The sequence below is a fragment of the Mesocricetus auratus genome, unplaced genomic scaffold (genome assembly GCF_017639785.1).
Source record: "Mesocricetus auratus isolate SY011 unplaced genomic scaffold, BCM_Maur_2.0 Super-Scaffold_100004, whole genome shotgun sequence".
NCBI lineage: Eukaryota > Metazoa > Chordata > Mammalia > Rodentia > Cricetidae > Mesocricetus > Mesocricetus auratus.
The window spans coordinates 47,763,904-47,772,213 of NW_024429189.1; positions in this window are offsets into that span (position 1 = coordinate 47,763,904).

The window sequence follows — 8,310 nt, forward strand, 5'->3', positions numbered from 1 at the left end:
TGTGATACATGGACAGCAAGTGCAACCAGAGGCTCAAAGGCCCTGTTTTCCCTGAAGGTAGAAGGTGTGTTGGTGTGCAGATGTGGCACTCTCAGTTGAAGTTCATACTAAATTGTAAGAGTTTAGAGGTTAAATTACTTCTAGCTGTAATTATTAAGTATGCTATTTAGCTTGTAATTATTAAACTTTCTTAAGAGAACTGTAAACAATATAATTGTATTATTTTTTTTCCTGTGCCTGGAATAAATTATCTGTGGTCAGTGTCTCTTCTGATCCTAAATATGGTAATACAGTACCATCATAAAATTTATGGAAATTTATTATTAGGTAAGAGCAAGTATTGCTTTGGGCTGGGGAGTGTTATCAGTGGTAGAGGCTGCCTTAGTATCTGCACACACATATACACAGACACAGACAAAGACATTTCTTCTGGAAAGTGAATCATATAGTTACATAGACTACCATTATATAGGGGACTTCTACTCAAGTATTTGTTTATAGATATCTTGAATCAGAAGAAAACTTAAAATTAGCCATTTTCTATTTTTCTTGCAAGTGTTGCACATACACACACACACACACACACACACCCAATACCCTTTTATAGAGGAACATCAAACAACATGTTAATGTTTAGAAGATGTAAGTTTTATCTTGGAAAACTGATTCTTATTTTAAACAGAAATAAAAAATGCACAGTTCAAGTCATATGATGAGAGTAGAGGCCTTATATGAAAGTCAAAATGATTTTAATTAACCATGGTAAGCTGTAGAATGGACTTCATCCAACTGCTGAGATTCATCATTCTACACTCTAGAGTAATAAGCTTCTCTTGGTGCTAGAAAGCTTTTATTCTGAATATTAGGGTGTTGTTGCATTGCCATTCCAAGTGTAGCTTATAATACGTATGAGGATGGCTGAGCCACCATGTATGCCATCATACCTGCAGTGTAATGATCACAGCCTCTGAGGAGCTGGGCGGTGTACAAATTAGTGTCAGATATGCATACCTGCTATAACTATGGCCTGCAAAAGAATTTTTGATTAATTACAATTTCTAAAATTAGATAAAGAACTATTTGAGTAGATCCTTAAGAACCTATTTTAGTTTCAGACTTATTTCCAATAAATATGAGGTAGTTTATTAATATTTGTTACTGGAACATTTTAAAAACTTGAAAATGAGGCAATACTAAAAAACATATAACTACATCAAAAAGTTTGTATTGATAAGCATATCAAATATGTTATTTTAATTACCTGGACATGACCTTTTCATATGAACTAGGAAATCTTAACTAATTATGGGGATAAAATTTTGTGGTTTAACCCATGCTACCTTTTCTCAGAAGAGCTTCTGAGTTTTGCTCTCTGATTTGTAAAGAACTTGAGCCAGTTCCCTGGTATTCAATGGTGTTTAAGTAATAGAAGAATGACTGCTGTAAATATGAGCCAGTTTTAGTTCTGAAACGTCAGTTTTTCATCATGTTAATGCATATATTATCAACACACTGTTAGTTACATTTTATATTGTGGACTTTGGACAGATCATTTAAATATGAGCCGATGTATCAATTATTTTTTGTCAAACCTCTTTAAGAAATTAATGCTATAATAATTGCATCATGGCTGTAGTTCAGTTATTGTTCCTTATTCAGCATAAGTAAATGGACCAGCCTCTTTGTTTTGTATCTGGTCACATGAGTGTTTTCAAGCAATACTCCAATAATAATAATTACGCTTTAGTACATGTACATTAAAGTGAAATCTCCCTTGCTCCTCAGTTTTTCCTTAGGAGGTTTTACAGTGTTTTCAGTGTTTGTCTCCAGTGTGCAATGGAGCATTTCTGCACAGTGGACTGGTAGTGCTTTCAGAATGGTTATAGAATACATTGCTGAGTGGTTTATGTAACTGCTTTACCAATGATAACGAGTATTAAAGCCCTGCTCACTGTCAAACAGCATCCACCTTGGTATCCTAGAACAAACATGACCCCTCCACAGGCCTGTGCACATCTGTGCTTCTGCTCTTGCTGCTTTCTTTTCTTTCCTTCCTGACTGAACTTATAAGTAGCTCCCTGTAGGGAATGCCCTGGAACCATCCTCTCCAGTTTGTCACCTGCTGTGCTTGCAACTGCTTGTGTTGGGATTGAAAGGCCAGAATGAATTTTAAGTAAGAACTTTCAGTGTCAACATACCTAAACACAAGAAGCTAAACTTGTGTGTTGGTGTGGGAGGGGCGGGGCATATGATCCAGATTGGGCACAAGGGTAGTTAGAGACATCCTTTAGTCTTTGTCATGAAGTGTTGGTTAGGCAGCAGAGCACTGGAGCTTAGTCCTGAATGTATTCTAAGATAGAACAGAGCATGACAAAGTAAATAGCTTGGCATGCAGGCACGACATTACCGTATTCATGTAGCTCTGTCTCATGTGAGTCACTGAAAAGTTGCCTCCAAGTCCTCAGTTTATCTCAGATCCATCCCTGTGAACACTTTCGTTGCATTGCTCTCACTTACCTGTTTGTCAGTCCGGTTTTCTGAGATGCCATCTGCAAAAGTATCACAAAGAATAAGCATGTATTTCTTTTCCATTTTCAGCAACAAGCCAGGTGCCCTCCCATAACGTCAAGAACTGCTTTTTCTCTTTCTTTTTGGAAAAGGCAGGGAGGCGGTGGGCAGGTAGTGGTTAGAAGTTGCATATACTGTATAACCTGTAAACTAATTTACATTGAGAGTTTGTTCTTCAAAGTTTAAGTGCTTGATAATTGATTGCTTATTTAGATAGTATGAAAAATACACAGATGTTTGCATTTTTACATCCTTATTAGGTAGTTATCACTTTCCTGTCCAAATAGATTTTTCTCCCTAGCAAAAGAAAAAGCGGTCTTTGTTTAAAAAAAAGTTCTTTTTCTGCTGAATGAGAAGTTGAACAGATATCCCTGCTGATATAACAATAAAAACATTGGTATAATGTTCAGTAAATTTACTCAATCTATATAATAGTCAATATACTTAATACTAACTGACATTTTAAAAATATTCTTGGGCTAGCAGAATGGCTCAGCAGATAAAAGTGCTTGCCATGCAAGCATGATCACCTGAGTCAGCCCAGAATATATGTTAAAGGTAGAAAGAGGAAATACACTACATCTCCTGCCCTCCTCTTAGACATTGTATATATACAAAAAAAAATGAGAAAACTATTCCTTAAAATTGCTCTTAATATTCAGTGTCTGTGACTTGTATTTTGGCATTTTACTTTGTTCAGTTTAACACCATATTTGTATGTTTGGATAGTGATCCCTGGGAAGACATCATATATCTTCCTCCTCTGTCTCAATGCCTACCCTGATATCGAATGTAGATGCTAACTGGATGATGATTTTTAGCATAATGGTAAATCTTCAGCTTAAGGCTATCCCACACCACATGGCATTTGTCTACATAACAGAGCATGTCTTCTTTAGTTCTTCAGTACATTGATTGCAGTACACTGATTACATGGTAAAAGCTGCTTAGAGTATTTCTGTTGAAATGTGCCAGGTAATAACACTTTAAGTGTCTTAGAATGAAGAATGAATTAAACTTAAAAATTTTAAAGTTCATCAGTACACCAGAAATCATTCTTTCCTATGACTGTATACAGTTTTCCATTATCATAGGTATTTTCTTAATCTCCTTTTATCAGTACAAAGAAAAAAATCACAAAGAAGCATATGTAGACTTGTGTACTGTGTGCCAGTATTTTGATGAGTGGATTATACAAGTGGTGTTTCTTGAGTTACTTGAAGTAATGGTTTTACAGTGATGAAGGGCTATTCCCACACTTCTCAGAGTGTATCCCCGTTGTGAAGAGACTCATGACTGTGTACCAGTATTTTAGGAAAGTAGGGAAATGAAAAAGATGGTCTTTGAGGGTATTATTTTAGCAAAAAAAAATTCTTTCAGAAAAAGAACTACATAGAAGTATATAATATGCTGTATTGTAGTAGGGAGTTGTGCTTGAATGTTGAAACTTGTTAGTGAGATTTCTTTGAGTTTACGAAAAAGGGAAATGGAATAGCATACAGATCAAAAGACTGTTTTTACTCTTGCTCAATATTCGTTCTAATAAGTCCAATTGGAAAGTGACTTTCTAATTCCAGCTATCTCACTTACGAGTATTTAAATCAGCTGAGCAAACTGGGTCCACCTCAGTGTGACAGGAATGGAAAAACCCCTCTGACAAGTGAAAGGTTGAACAGTGCTGGCATCAGAAGCCTGATAGTCAGGAACACAAGGGAAGTGTAGCATTTTCTAGTGATTTGAATTTGGGAGAGTTAAGTCCAGCTTCATGTGATTATCTTTGAAATGATGAAAACTAATTTTTTTTGTGGAGTATAAAGGGCTAAGGAGAGTAAACAGTGATCTACTGGTTCTACTTATTTGCTTCCTTCATCGTTGTTAGTGGAACACTAGCCTTCTAAATTTGCCCTAACCAAACAGTGAAGGTTATAGTATATCTATATCCAGACAGTGATAAAGGTTATGATATATATATGAGAAAGCTTTCTATAGGTTTTGAAATGGCACATTTGAAAATGCATATTACATTCTACTTGTGTTTGTATATCATCTCCATTAATGAGACTTCCAGAAATAATGTATCCAATTTATTTTACTGTCAATACACTAGTATTTATTTACTTTGGCAAATTAATGTTGTCTTGGATGCTTAGTAATAGTAATCCCTATCCTTAAATACTTTAAAACACAGGCAATCCTAAAGAAAAGTTGTGCTTGTTAAATTGTAAGTGGTATGTAGCAAACTGAAGTGGGAGAAGGAAAATAGTGGTTGTTGGGAGGGAGAAGGGAAATTGGTATTCATTAGGAAGCAGGTAGCATCCTGTATGGTGATTCCGAGTCTTCAAAGACATGGAGATAGGGATTTTCAGATCATTGTACATCCTACTTAAGATTGTATGCTATCTTCATTCTCCCAATAAAATTGCTCCTTTAGAAACCCAGCAGTTGAGTAAATAAGACCTTGAAAGAGGTGAACTTGAAGGATAAACTAGATATGTGTGTGTGTATACATATATATATATATGCGTATATATATATATATATATATATCAGAGTGAGTGGCAGGCAGAAAGACTCCTTAGTAGGAAAGCGCTTATTCAAGAAGAGTAAGTGTGAGACTGGAGTAGGGTGAGCACTATAGGAAGCTAGGTCAAGATGACGTAAATAGAATGATTTTGGGATCTTGCATGAGCTTTGTCTATCATAAATAGGAAGCTCTTTGAGGATGTTTTAACCCCAGAAGTATACAGGACATGACAGGTTTTGTTAGGGTCTCTGATACTGTTAAGAATGAAAAGGAACTGAGTGAGAGATGATGAGGTAAATGGAATGATTTTGGGATCTTGCATGAGCTTTGGCATTCATAAATAGAAAGCTCTTTGAGGATGTTTTAACCCCAAAGGTACAGGACATGACAGGTTTTGTTAGGTTCTCTGATACTGTTAGAATGAAAAAGGACTGAGTGAGAGAGTAAGGATGTAGAAAAGGGAGAAAGATGGATGTGTAGGGAAATTTGAGAAGGGTGATCACTTAGGAGACTAATACCGTACTCTAGATAATGGTATCAGTGTCCTTGACCTCGGTGACAGTGTCATTCATAAGACAAGCCTGTGCCTGAATTAAAGATAGAGCTAAGAATATTTGATAAAGTTTGATTGGGACTTGAGCAGACCAGAAGGATATATTTGTGAGGGAGTCGGGAGGGAACAGGGTCAGGAGGAAAGCTAAGCGGTTTGAAGTGCCTGACTAGACACTCTAGTGGGGGTTTCCAGATGGTAGATGTGCAAATCTGTGTTGCAGTCCTCTGAACTAGGCATGTGCTTTTGTGAAGATGCATCATTCACCCTATGAAAAGGCCTGAACATACCTGCCAAGTTAATGGAGAGTGGAAGTAACTGGAAAGGAAGTGAGGGATTTTAAGGAAGTCAGAATGGATTCCTTGAATCAGATGTCATTCAGGAATTAAGTAAAGACTCAAAAGGTCATTTTTATTTGCTACCTAGGGGATGCTTTGCATTGATGACTTTCACAAGTGTGATTTTGTTCAAAGGCTATGATGAGGTCCAAGCTTGATTGTAGAAGGCACCAAAGGAGAAAAAGAAAAGCACTGTTTGCTGTAATTGTTCATGTACAAACTCATGTAAATGTTTTTTTCTGCATGTAAACAGGCTAATATTCTTTAACATTTTTATATAGAGGCAAGTTGATAATTGCTTTATTTTCCTTGTTTCTGAAGGACTTTGGGTCAGTTTATTTTCCTTTCTAGCCTTATTGTTTAAATCCAGTGCTGGCTATTCTTATCCATAAGAGCCTTGTTAAAAGAATACCTTCTTGTCCATGTGCAGATTCCAGTTCTTCACACTGCTGGCTCATAGTTCTCTCCCATTTAAGCTCCATCTTGCAGTTCCTGCTCATATGACTTTAGTAGTTGCCTGCTGTTGAACAGATGCAAGTTCACATTCTGCAGAAACCTCACTTTCTATCACTATTACTCTGATGAAGCTGTGTTCACGTCAGCCGCCACAGATATTTGTAGTGAAATTTAAGAGTCACTCTTGCTAACTGCAACTTTTCATCTATCCATTGTAAATACTTACTCAGAGAAATAACTCTAGTAATGCATTATGAACACTTCCTGCTCTCCGGACTCTTCTTCAAGACATTCTTCTGTTTATAACACTACAGTTTTTGGATACTCTGACACCTGTGTTCTATCCTTGTAGTTGAAAGCTGATACATGTAGCCCTGTGACTTGACTGTGTTTGAGTTTCAGTTAAGCACCAACACATGCATTGTTTAAAATCCTTTCCTAGACATGTTCATATTTTCAATGTGGACTTAGTGCTTCAGGACAGATGGTGAGGTGGCACATTGCTCTCTGTACCTAAGAGCATTTGTCAGTGCTAAAATTGAGCTTTCTGTTTAGACCAAAAAAATTCAGTGATGAGTGGGCTACTTTGTACTTTTCTTCCCTCAGAATTTGAGTATTTGGAAATCTTAGCTTCCAGAGACACAAACTACACACAATGGTATTTAACTGTGTAGGCACCTTCACAAAGTGAGGCTTCGTGAGTAGGCAGGTTCTTATTGGGTGGATTCGGCCTACATAGCAATTTGACACGTGTCGCTTGTTTTGTCATCATAGCGGTGTTTCTAGTAAGACTAGCTAGTGCTTGGTTATATTTAATTGCGCACACAAAATCTCCCAGGCTTAAAGTTAACCACTCATTTAGCTCATGGTAAATTGAAATGTTCACATATTACTGAGGTGATTTAAAGGAGTAGAGGGGTGACCTATTTCAGTGTATTCCCTTTAGTGCCTCTTCTCAAACACTTTACTTAAACTGCTCTCACCATATATGCCTGGGCTAGAGGATTGCAATTAATAGAGTATCTCAAATCTGTATTTATAAAAGGGCATGTCATAAATCCTTTAGCATTTCTGAAATCCTGTATCTTTCTAACTAAAACTGGAAATTGTTTTGTATTTTGACTTGCAGCTTGTTATAGCCTTCTCATTGTATTATTTTTTTCCTCGTGTATTTTCAAAGTAGGATTAACAACCTTGTTTATAATTCAGGAATACTAGCTATAAATTATCACAGAATTCCAAAAACCTATAGGAAGATACAGTGTTCCAGTGGGGACTCCTGGAGAGAAAGTACTGACACATTCCCTTTGGCACTGAGGTGTGGGTGTTGCCTGTGGGTGGTGGTGATGGTAGACCAGAAGGTGTGATTTAGGGAGGTTCTACACTGGGAAAACCATCCAACCCATTTAAATTCTGGAAACAGGTGTACTATTTTAAGCTTCGGTTACATATACTGTCTTGCTTGCTCTCATTGCTGGAAGGTTAAAGAGATCAATAAAGTTTCCTCTGCTTCTTCAAGTCAGACTTGTCTGTATTTTCTTGATGTCCAGGGAAGCCCAGGTGGCTGGCGGGTTCTGGTGGACTGTTAGTTATTCATCCTATGCTGTTACTGCAAATTCTTTTTCTGAAATTAAATATATTGTACACAGGTACTCTGGCCACATGTAGATTCATCTCAAATAACATGCTATGAACTGGTCTTCTAACAGCTGCCTCTTCCTTAGCATGTACAGCTTTGAACCCATTGGAAAACTATTCCAAATAGAGAATAGAGCTAGAAGATCAACTTAGTGGCACGTGCCCCCACCCTATGATTGACAGCTTCTGAAAATGATGAGAATCTGCTTATTTTCCAAAGTAAGGATAATAGCCTT